General features: G+C 57.8%; 1 pseudogene; it reads right to left on the bottom strand.

The window, feature by feature from the left end:
- LOC142915715 (ephrin type-A receptor 3-like) overlaps positions 1-12,170 on the bottom strand; it is a 42,515-nt pseudogene that overhangs the window by 26,451 nt on the left and 3,894 nt on the right.

The raw sequence follows: 12,170 nt of genomic DNA, 5'->3' as shown, positions 1-12,170 counted from the left end.
TAAGCGTGAACAATCAATTAAGACCCGAAATGGTTTATCAAATCCTTCCAATGATTGCTAAGCCAGAATCCATCTTCTCGGTTGAAATTGTCTCTGTGTTTGTATATGTGAATAGACTCATGAACGAATCTCTCATGGTAGCCAGATGGCTTGCAAAGAACCTCTGTCTTGGAGAAGTCAATGTCATGTGAGCCTACTGAATTATAACAGTGATCTGCCACGGCCGAGGTGTTGGTCCTACCGTGTTTCAGGTCTGCTTTGTGTTCACGAATGCGGTCCGAGACATGTCATTTGGTTTCTCCAATATAACTACTCCCACCGAGGCAACTTAGCGTTGTCTGTATTTATTTAAAGTTGCGCATTTTGATGATGTGACGTCACATTTCTCAAACCTCCCTCTCTCGTCACGCATCGTCACAAATGTCTGACCCCGCCCCCTAAGTGCGTGACGTCATCTATGGACGCCCCTCCCCCCCCAAACATCCACGGAGGTCTCGTGGCCTCCACGCTCGACTCACCCCATCGGGCGGGAAGGCGACCCAGCCGAGGTCGCCCTGCGCGGTCTCCGTGTCGAGCAGGTCCACTGCGGCGGGGTGGGTGGGTGGGGGGAGAGACACGCGCACGCGCGCACACAGAGAGAGACGAAGTTTCAAGCTTGTTAGGTACAAGCTGTACTACCCGGCTACGCCCGGGACGAGGATTCACCACGTCCCCCCAGTGGCGATGTTCACACAGCAGAGCAGGTACTCGTTTGATGCCGAGTCGACCTAGGGAAGGCCCAGGACCGGTAAAAAAATAATCGTCACCGGCGGTGGCCGTGAGCGGGAATCGAACTCGGGTCACTACACTACAACGCGTTACGCTTCCACGTGCGCGGGTCACGTGACAGATTTGACATCACAGCTCACTTGACGTGCAAAAAAAATAGATGCATTATTGAGCTACCCCCCTAAAGAAAAAGCAAAAGTGTATTTTTATAATTTTAGGATGGTGTACAGTCTGGAAAGCACCCACGTGGCAAATTTCCAGTTTGTTGCATGTCGGGAAGTACGCTAAACATTTTGAACAGACACGCACAATCACAACTTTGCCTTTTATATCTATGGAGATAGCGTTGTGAGCCATGCGGCTCTCAAGTCGGGTGCAGCCGCAACAAACAAAATATGAACACAGAACATCTTAAAGCGACAACGCGTAACAGAAACATCCTGGAAAAAAAACAGCAAATATTTAATATAAAACGCCGCGTGCAAAAAATCCCCACCATCGTGTACACGACGGCTGTCACGGACTGCCGGGGCAAGTGCTGCTGCTGCTCGCGAGTAGCAGCACCTACCAAGGCTACCGGCACTGTGGCACACGAGGGCGTGGGTGGCCAGCACCACGCCCGGCCGCCTTTGTCTCCCCAGTGGCGATGTTTACTACACACCGCACCAGGTTACTCATTTGAGCTTGAGTCGACCTAGGGGAGGCCCAGGACCGGTTCAGAGAATCGTCACTGACGGTGTTGGCCGTGAGAGGGAATCGAACTTGGGTCGCCGGGTTCGTAGCGCAGCGCGCTAACAGCTACATACACACACACAACAACTGCCATTCGCCACTAAGTGGTGGTGACATCACCACGACGCTTGTGCCAGGCCATGTGCACCTTGAGGCCACGCTGGCAGGTCACGGGGCAGACCCAGGTGCCACGGGTCGACTGACTGAGATGACCGAAATGACTGGCTGGTGCACCACCTGTGCCCCCTACTGTGCCAACCTGCTGTGCTTTAGCCACCCGGCGCTCCGCTCGTTGTTGTGAGCGTCGCTCCTCCACCCTCCGTTGTTGTTGGAGGGCGACTGCCTCCAACTGCCCAGTAGCGTCCTTCACGAGCCTCCTCCACAGAGGCCAATTTTGACACCGCTGGTATCAGTCATCGACAAGTCCACTCAGCTCCACGTCCTCCCGTACCACATCACTCCATCTCCTCTCTAGCCCGTGCCGCGCCCGTTTAGCCCCCTCGATCCGGCCGAACAAAAGCTGTTTCGGCATGCGGTGGCTGGGCATGCGGGCTACATGACCCAGCCTTGCCTGCCGGAGGAGCTCATCGATGGGACCTTGCCCAGATCTTTCAAGGATTTGTGAGCTCCTCACACAATCCAGTCTGGTTAAACCCAGGATGGATCGTAGGCAGGCCAGCCTAAATGTTTCAACCGGCGAAAATGCTCCATTAAGGGGGTCCACGTTTCGCAAGCGTAGAGAAGGGAGGGAATGACCGTGGCCGAGAAGACCTGAAGCTTAGTGCGGAGCGACAGACCAGGTAGCTTCCACACAGCGTTACGCAACCGATGAAAAGATATTGCCGCTCGACTGATTCGGAGTGAGACCTCTGCTGTTAAACTGGAGCCAGTCATAAGCACACTGCCCAGGTATGGGAAACTCTCCACTCTCTCCACAACTGCCCCATCACCGATTGGGAGTTGTGGGGGTGGAGTGTCCGATGGTACAAAATATCCAGGCAGGTGCTTAGTTTTGGTGTGGCTGAAGGTAAGGCCCCCATCTCTTAGTGGCACGCTCCAGTCTCAGCAGCAGCGTCTCCAATTCCTCCTCTGAATGAGCAGCTATTACCAAATCATCAGCATACATAACGTGGTTGAGCAATAGGGAGCCATCCCTTGACCGCACCCGGGCATCGATCAGCCTCCCATTATAGCTGTACCAAATGGAGATTCTCCCGGTACAGACACACACACTCACACACGTACACAGACACACACTCACACGTACTCAGACACACACTCACACGTACACAGACACACACTCACACGTACATACATGTACACACACTCACAGACACACTCACACACGTACACAGACACACACTCACACGTACACTCACACGTACACAGACACACTCACGTACAAGACAAGACAAAGATCCCCATATAGCCTTAACAGACTGTAGGGGCAAGTGCTGTTAGCGAGCACCTATGAAGGCCGAAACGGTACACGAGGGGGTGGGTGGCCAGCACCACGCCCGACCGCCTTTGTCTCCCTAGTGGCAATGTACTCATTTGAGGCTGAGTCGACCTAAGGGAGGCCCGGGACCGGTTCGAATAATCGTCACTGGTGTTGGCTGTGAGCGGGAATCGAACCCGGGTTGCCAGGTTCATAGCGCAGCGCGCTAACCGCTACACTATCGCACATACATACACACGTACACACACGTACACACACTCACACGTACACAAACACACACACTCACACGTACACAGACACACACTCACACGTACACAGACACACTCATGTACACACACATACGTACACACACGTACACAAACACACACTCACACGTACACACACGTACACACTGTGATGCCGCCGCCACGGAGCCGATCGGCGGGTGGCCCACCTGCGATCTCGCCGCTCTGAGCGGCGAGGCCGACATTGCTCCACCCCACCACCTCCCCACCCCCCCCCCCCCACCGGAACACACACGCACGCACTCCCCCCCACCATTAGAGCGCGTGGGGAGACACCCTGGCCGACAGGTTTTCACCCAGAAGCCCTCGTAAAGGGATAATCTTCACGGTTTCCTGCAGCAAGGGAATTGGACGGTCTCCCCCGACGCTAACACCCACCGCGGCGCCGTGACTTTGGTTGTAATTACATGGTCACGACGGGGCTGCCGAGCCACCGCGGGTAGACAGCACACACAACACACACGGGTCAGCAGGCAGGTAGGAGGGCAGAGCCACGAGCGGCGGGAAAGCAGGGTCGCCCTCTGGCTGGAGGGTCGCTGAGCAGGTAAATTTAGATGCGGACGTCGCTGAAAGCAACGGCCCGGGGGATGCTGGGATACAGATGGGCCTACCGATTGGCGGGTGATCCCAGCGAGCTGATTGGCCCGCGAGTCGGCACCAGGTAGCCCCTTTGATGTAGAAAGAATAAAGCGGGTCAGGGCGAAGGAAAAAGGTTCTCTGGCTACTCGAGTCAACCCCAGGCCCGTCAACTCCCGAGTCCAGCCGCGCGAACGTCCGTGGGACGTATCGACGCGCCGCGAGGACCAGACGGCAGTGACGACGAACCGTGAGTAAGAGAGAGAGAGAGGGAGTTGGGACTTAGCTTAAGAGCAAAACCGGAGAGGGTAAAGGGGAGAAGGACAGGTAGAGTGTAGTGCCGACTATCGAGAGATAGATCGGTCCTGCCCCGCTGATCCCGACTGACTCGGTTAAATAAGGGCTCGCCGACGCGGTGGAATAAATCGTCGGCGGTTACATAACGGACTGGTGTGGTTTTTGCGGAAGCGTGGGTGCGCTTGCTGTCGCGGTGGTCGTTACATAACAGACTGGTGTGGTTATTGCGGAAGCGTGGGTGCGCTTGCTGTCGCGGTGGTCGTTACATAACAGACTGGTGTGGTGGTTTTTGCGAGGGTGTGGAAAGAGAGTGGAAGCGTGGGTTCGCTTGCTGTTCTCGGTGGTCGCCGCGTGTGTGGAGCGGCGCCGCGTGGATTGTGTGCGCTACGAACCGTCGGCTGCGGACTCCTGCGTTGCGAGCGGATACCCGTCTCGCACGCATGCCCATCGCATAGCCCTTTAAACCCGTTTAAACCAATCCCCCCAAGCGTCGGAGTGAGCACGAACGACGTCGCTTACCCTCCGACCTTTGACCCCCTGTTACCCGCGTGTGATTGGTGCGTGGGACTGCGCGGGCGGGGAGCGTCGCGTTTGGGTGCCGGCGAAGCGCTAGCGGGTCCCAGGGAGGTCGAGTGTGATGCCCCACCGGCAGGAGACCCGGACTCGGGGGGGGACGGCACAGGGGGGGGAACAGGAGCGCGACGACCTTTCCCCGCCAGGGGAGGAGTGCGGCGGCGGCAGCTCCCACACTAGTGGAGAGTCTGGGAGCGTCGGTACTTCGCGGACAGGGTCGCAGGCAGGGGAGATCCCGGGGGCCGGCGACCCTAACAATATGGTGTCAGAGGCGGTACGAACCCCCGCGTTACCCCACGCGAAAATAAGGCATATATTCACTGGCCGGGGTACACCTTCGTGGAGAGCATTTGCCCGCAACGTCCTAGGGGCTAAGGAAATTAATGGGTGGATGGACGCGCAGACGCTACGTCAACTTAATATGAATCTGGATGGGCGGGCAGCCGATTTTGTGGAAGCCCTACCCGCAAGCGCGCAGACACAGCTAGAGGAGCTGATGCGCCGACTTGATCTGCGCTTCGGTACGCGCGATGAGGAGGAGGCAAAAGCGGCCTTAGAGGCACGCCGTCGCCAACCTGGCGAGGACCTGCGCGATTATGCCGAGGATGTGCGTGAGCTAACAAAGATCGCACGCCCGAGGCACACCACGGAAGCGATTGAGGAGCTGGCCACAGAGAAAATCCAGCGATACTTAATGCGCACGGCGTGGTGGCAGCCAGACGTGAACTGTACGCGCCTCTCCTTTGATGCCCTTGTCGAGCGCGCGCGCAAATGTGAAAGAATTTCTAGCGAACGCGCACAGCTCCGAGGACTGGGACGGGAGCGCACCATCGCAAGTCTGTCCACCGAGGAGGAAGAGGAGGAACAGGAGCTCACCAGGATGGTAGGGGGTCGGGAAAGGGGGCCTCCGGTATCCCGCGAGACCACCCCGGGATGGGTAGCGGGGATACAGGCGGGCATCGGGGGGATCGACAACAAAGTAACCCAAGTGGACAACAACGTAACCCAAGTGCGGGCACATGTGACTACGCTGCAGACTACGGTAGAGACGATTCAGACCGAGTTGGGAGGGCTAGCTGGGAGGGTAGCCCGACTAGAAGCAGAGTCTGGGCAGCGGCGCACGGGGGGGAGAGGGAGCGGGCAGGGTGCCCACTATGGAGCCGCCACCCCCCCCCGGGCGTGTTATATGTGCGGCCGTCAGGGGCATCTCATGAGAGACTGCCCACAGATCGCCCGCGCTAGATATACCGAAGGGTTAAAACGCCAACGCCCCCTAGAGAGTGGACCACCTAGGGGTGCAATCACCGAGGTCCCGAAACAAAGCGACGATGGTAATAATGGTAAGCAAGTGACACCCACACAGGTCACGGCCACAACACCCAAGGACGCGGTGAGGACGGGCGACTGGCTACGGGAGCTGGTGGCAGGAATCACGGGGGCCACGTCACTGGTGGAAGGACAGGTGAACGGACAGCGCACCCGGATCCTACTGGACACGGGGGCCGTAGCCTCACTCGTGAGCGCCGCGCACTGCAGCGTGCTCGGGGTTGACGTGAGCCGCCTGCCGGCCCCGGATTGTGCGCTGCACACAGCGAGCGGAGCCGGGATGGGGTTGCTGGGAAGGATCTCCCTCGAGGTCCGTCTCGGAAACCAGGTGTGCACTCAGGAGTTCTACGTCTCGAGTGTGCTGTGCCACGAGTGTATCGCAGGTACCGACCTCCTGGAAAAGCTGGGGCTCAACGTGCAGCCCCGACAGCGGTGCGCCACCGTGGAAGGCAGCGGGGAACGGATTCCATTCCTGGGACGGGAGCCGAATCGCCCCCGCTTCACACCTGTGGCCGCTACCCTGACGACGGCCGTCACCATCGGGCCGCTCGCCGAGATGCTGGTACCTGTGGCGACACCCTCCACCGACCCCGCGCACCGACCATCGGGAGAGGTAATGCTAACTCCTTATCCGGAGTTGGCAAAACGATACGGGGTTGTGGGGTCAGCCACGTTGGTAAACGCCGATGGGGGCCGATTGTTCATGCGTGTGTTTAACCCCCACGGCACCCCAGCAATACTACGACGGCGCACCACAGTAGCCACCGTGCACCCCCTACACGCGCGCCACTCCAGCGACTCGGTATTCGCACTCTGGGCGGAGGACCCCGGTCGCCCCGAGGACCAACAAGACCTGGCCTGGCGAGTCGGCCCGACTCCCCACGCCGAGGTCGTCCCCCTTCTTGACGCGGTACACGTACCTTGGGCAGATTTACCCAAGGGAGAGGCCGATCAGCTACGCGGGTTACTGCGGGAGTACGCCGACGTGTTCAGCGAACACGATTCAGACGTGGGTCGCACAGATCTCGTTAAGCACCAAATCGACACCGGGGCCGCCCGACCCATAAAACTCCCCGCGTACCGCGTGGGCGCACCCGAACGCGCCCAGATCAAAGAGGCGGTCAGGGACATGCTCCGCGATAACATAATTCAGCCCTCGGCGAGCCCCTGGTCTGCCCCGGTGGTGCTAGTAACAAAAAAGGACGGGTCAACCCGGTTTTGCGTCGATTACCGCAAACTAAACGCAGTCACCCTCGGCGACGCCTTTCCCATACCGCGCATCGACGACACCTTTGACAGCCTCGCCGGAGCGCGGTATTTTTCCACCCTCGATCTCGCATCCGGATACTGGCAGGTGGAGATGACGGAGGAGGATCGGCCAAAAACCGCATTCACCACCCCGATGGGACTATTCGAGTTTCGAGTACTCCCGTTCGGGCTCACCAACGCGCCCGCGACGTTCCAGCGGCTGATGGAGTTGGTGATGCGGGGCTTGCAGTGGGAGCAATGCCTGATTTACCTGGATGATGTGATCGTGTTCAGTAGATCTCTGTCTGAGCACTGGTCCAGGTTACGGGAGGTGTTCCGGCGACTGCGAGCGGCTCATCTCAAGCTCAAGCCGCGTAAGTGTTACCTCGCACAGCGCGAGGTGGGGTACCTCGGACATCGCGTCAGCGAGGCGGGGGTGCGCACCGATCCAGACAAGGTACGCGCCGTAGTGGATTGGCCACAGCCAAGAAACCTGTCGGAGATAAGGTCATTCTTGGGGCTCGCCACCTATTACCGTCGGTTTGTAAAGGGATTCAGCGAGATTGCACGCCCCCTCACCCAACTCACTTCCCCCAAGAACCCCTATCAGTGGACGGAGGCCTGCCAGACGGCCTTCACCACCCTCAAAGACCACCTCACACACACCCCCACACTGGCTTTCCCCGATTTTACCACCGACTTTATTTTGGACACCGACGCCTGCAGCAGCGGGCTGGGTGCGGTGTTGTCGCAGGTGCAGGAAGGGGTGGAACGGGTGATTGCGTACGCCAGCCGGACCCTGAGCGGGGCCGAGCTGAACTACTGTGTGACCCGTCAGGAATTGTACGCTGTGATCTTCGCGTGTAAACAGTTTCGGCCGTATTTATACGGCAGGAAATGTCGAGTGCGCACGGACCATTATGCTCTGCAGTTTCTCCTCACCTTCAAGGAACCGCGGGGGCAGATGGCCCGATGGCTGGCGCAGCTGCAGGAGTACAACCTGCAGATCGAATACCGGGCGGGGCGGACGCATGCAAACGCGGACGCATTATCACGGCGACCCGCGGTGTGTGCCGAGACGAGGGCGGAGGAGGCCTGCCCGTGCTTCACGGGGGGACGTTGCCGACAGGCAACGGACCCCCGGGAACCCGCTGAACCTAACCCCCCCCCGGCGAGAGAGAGTGCGGTATGCGCCACAGAGACCCCCACAGGTGGAGGCGCGGACCCAGTCGGCCGCCCGGCGAGCGCAGGGCCCACGACTCGGGACCCCGTGGACCACCCCGCCCCGATCGGACGGATCCAGGAGGACGTCGGCTGCGCCTTCCCGGGCCTGAGCGACGAGCAGCTGAGGCAGACCCAGCAGCGGGATCCGGATCTGGCGGTGGTGGAAGCGGCCCTGCGGGAGGGGAAAAGCACCCTACCAGGGCCCTGGAGCGGTTTGTATGCCCGGTTGTGTGTGCAGAACGGGGTGGTACGGGAGTTAACCGAGGCCGGCCAGCCGGGGTGCATCTGTGTTCCCGCCCAGGTGCGACCCCAGCTGCTACGGCTGGTACACGACCACCCGCTCGGGGGCCATGACGGGGAACGGCGCACTCGGGAGACTCTGCGTCGCCAGTATCTCTGGCCCAAATTGACGCAAGATGTGGCCGCCTGGGTACAGGGCTGCCGCGCTTGTCAGCAGTGCGGGCCGAAACCGGCACGATACCAAGTACCCCTAAGGCCGTTCCGCGTCAGTCGGACTAACCAGCTGGTCGGCATCGATCTCCAGGGGCCATTCCCACGATCCCACCGGGGCAACCGCTATATCCTCGTAGCGGTGGAATACTTCACCCGCTACCCCGTGGCGGTGGCCATCCCCGATAAAACGGCCCTGGTAGTAGCCCGGGCGTTCGTGGAGCACTATGTACTTAAGCACGGGATCCCGGAGCGAGTCCTTACCGACCAGGGTAGCGAGTTCGAGGCCGAGTTGTTTCAGGCGCTGTGCCGGGAGTTCGGGATCCAGAAAGAACGAACCACGGCGTACCACCCCCAGGCGAACGGTATGGTTGAACGTATGAATCAGACTCTGGCCGGAAAGCTCAAGCGTATGGCGGCCGCAAACCAACGGGATTCGGACGAACACCTCCCCTACGCCCTGTTCGCCTACGCCACCACGGTGCACACATCGACGGGCCAAACCCCGTTCCTAATGATGTTTGGTCGTGAGTCTCGTCTACCCGCAGACTTGCTGTTCGGCATTCCTCCACCCCAAACGGAGGAAGGGAGTCGCCCCGTGGAACATCTGATGAAGATGGCAAACTACCCTTTCTGGATGTCTTAATTAAAAGGAGACATGATGGTTCAATGAGCCACTCTGTCTACAGGAAAGCTACCCATACAGATGCTTACTTGAAACCGGATTCCCACCACCATCCATCCCAGAAGAACTGCCTCATCAAGACTCTATACCATAGAGCCCAATGCATTTCCGACCAGGAACACATTACCAGTGAACTTAAGCACGTACACCAGGCTCTCAGGGCTAATGGCTACTCCGACTACACAATCCGCAAAGCCATCACTCCAGTCATGAAGAAGGATCCTCTTGTGGAGCCACTCAAAACCATCACCTTACCCTACATTGCAGGGGTCACTAAAAAGATCTCCAAAATCCTGAATAAACACAAGATCCAGGTCCGATTCAACACAGTACACAAAATCCGTGATTTAGTTCCATCTGTAAAAGATGCTCTTCCAGACATACAGTACCCAGGCGTTTACAAACTAAAGTGCCTCTGTGGTAGTAGCTACATTGGAGAAACCAAAAGACATATCTCGGACCGCATCCGCGAACATAAAGCAGACTTGAAACACGGTAAGACGAACTCCTCTGCCGTGGCAGATCACTGTTACAATTCAGTGGGCTCACATGACATTGACTTCTCCAAGACGGAGGTTCTTTGCAAACCAACCGGCTACCATGAGAGATTCGTTCATGAGGCCATTCACATATACAAGCACAGAGACAATTTCAACCGAGAAGATGGATTCAGGCTTAGTAACCACTGGAAAGATGTGTTAAATCATTTCTGTTCTTAATTAATTGTAATTTTACGATGTCCTTCAGACCGCAGCTCTTTCGCCAGCATTGCCTCTTAATACCTCTCACACCACGGTTAATGGTATGGTTTACAACATGGAGCATACTAGGGCCTCGCAGCTGTCTCTCTCCCCCTCCTCTGTTCCGACCATGGACGAACTCGTCCGTCTGAACGGGGCCCATAGCTATCCGTGGTACGGAAATTTGAGGGTAAGAATCCACCCATTTTTTCGCCATATAGCATTGTGATATATAACGACTTATGGTTGGTAGCTTAGCTGATTGGAGAATATAGAGTTTATTGATAACATGAAGGTAATTTATATTTTAGTTTTCATTGGTTCACTATATAGTACTGTGAATAGCTCAGATGTGTAGTCATTTCTGTGACCAGTCACTAGCAAATCACCCAGTTATTTCAATGCTAAATTCGCCTAGTTATTTCAATGCTAAATTCTCCTGTTTGATTTGTACTAAGTGCCTCGGTGAATGTGTATGCTCTGACTTCAACGTAGCTATTTCTGTAGCAGTTACAAGCGAATCACTCAGCCATTTCAATGCTAAATTCTATGCTAATCCCATTGTCAAGGGGTGCCTCTGCGGATGTGTATGCCTTAACTTAGCTATTTCAATGCTAAATTCTATGCTAATTCCTTTTAACAATGGGTGCCTCTGCGGATGTGTATGCTTTAACTTTTAACATAGCTATTTCTGTGACCAGTCACAAGCTAATCATTCAGCCATTTCAATGCTAAATTTTATGCTAATTCCTGTGTCAAGGCTCTTTGTTCCTCTCACACAGCTTAAAAGCCGTGATCTGAACGTGGCTCTCTCACTCCAGCGCTGTCCTACCAGACAGTCTCGCCCCCTTCACCTGATGAAGGCCGCTTGTGTTGTGGCCGAAACGTCGTGAGAATATTATTGTGTTATTTTATTTTATCAATTTATTATTTTATTCTCATTCTACGTGACTTTACCGAAAGAACCAAAGAAATCTGATGGAGACCCTACGAGGGGTCCGGGACCGGGCCTACCCGCAAGGGGAGGCCGCGCATCGGCGACAGGAACAGAGCACCCGACCCCGCGTGGAGCCCCCCCTTTTCTTGACAGGTACCAAGGTGTGGCTACACACCCCTCGCGTCGGGGCCGGACAGGTGGGGAAGCTGACCACCTACTGGCGGGGACCCTGGACCGTGGTACGGCAGATCTCTCCCTGGACGGTACTAATCCAGGGTGGGGAGAGGGGCCGAGAAATGGTGGCTAACGTCCGCCGCTTAAAACCATGGAGGGCAGCCCCGGCGGGGGAGAACCTCGCTGCCCGAGTACCGCGAAATCCCGGTGCCCCTGCGCCACCCGTGCTCGGGGGCCTCGCGCACTACATGGGCCCCGCCGTGCCCCCAGCCCCGAGGCGTCCCGGCTCCGCCAGAGGACGGCGGGGACGCCGCCCCTTAAACCCCGCTGCCGCGGAGTTTGTCCCCCAGCCCCCAGGTGCCGAGGGATCGGAGGAGCCACTGGAGTGGAGAAGGAGACCGCTGCAGGAAACCCCGAGGACGGAGCCACTTCCCCCGAGGCCAGCCACGAGATCCGGGCGGATCCCCCGGACCACGCAGCGCTACCTCGTGGGCGCGGCCCAGGCGAGGTGCTCCAGTCAACCCGGGACGGGGACTGGCACCTCGGGGGGCTATGTGATGCCGCCGCCATGGAGCCGATCGGCGGGTGGCCCACCTGCGATCTCGCCGCTCCGAGCGGCGAGGCCGACATTGCTCCACCCCACCACCTCCCCACCCCCCCCCCCCCACCGGAACACACACGCACGCACTCCCCCCCA

This window comes from Petromyzon marinus, unplaced genomic scaffold (assembly GCF_048934315.1).
Source record: "Petromyzon marinus isolate PM22_M1 ecotype Great Lakes invasive population unplaced genomic scaffold, UKy_Petmar_22M1.pri1.0 PM_G_Scaffold_34, whole genome shotgun sequence".
Lineage (NCBI taxonomy): Eukaryota > Metazoa > Chordata > Hyperoartia > Petromyzontiformes > Petromyzontidae > Petromyzon > Petromyzon marinus.
Note: the sequence above shows the minus strand (reverse complement) of the source record. Positions and strands in the feature narration are given on the sequence as shown.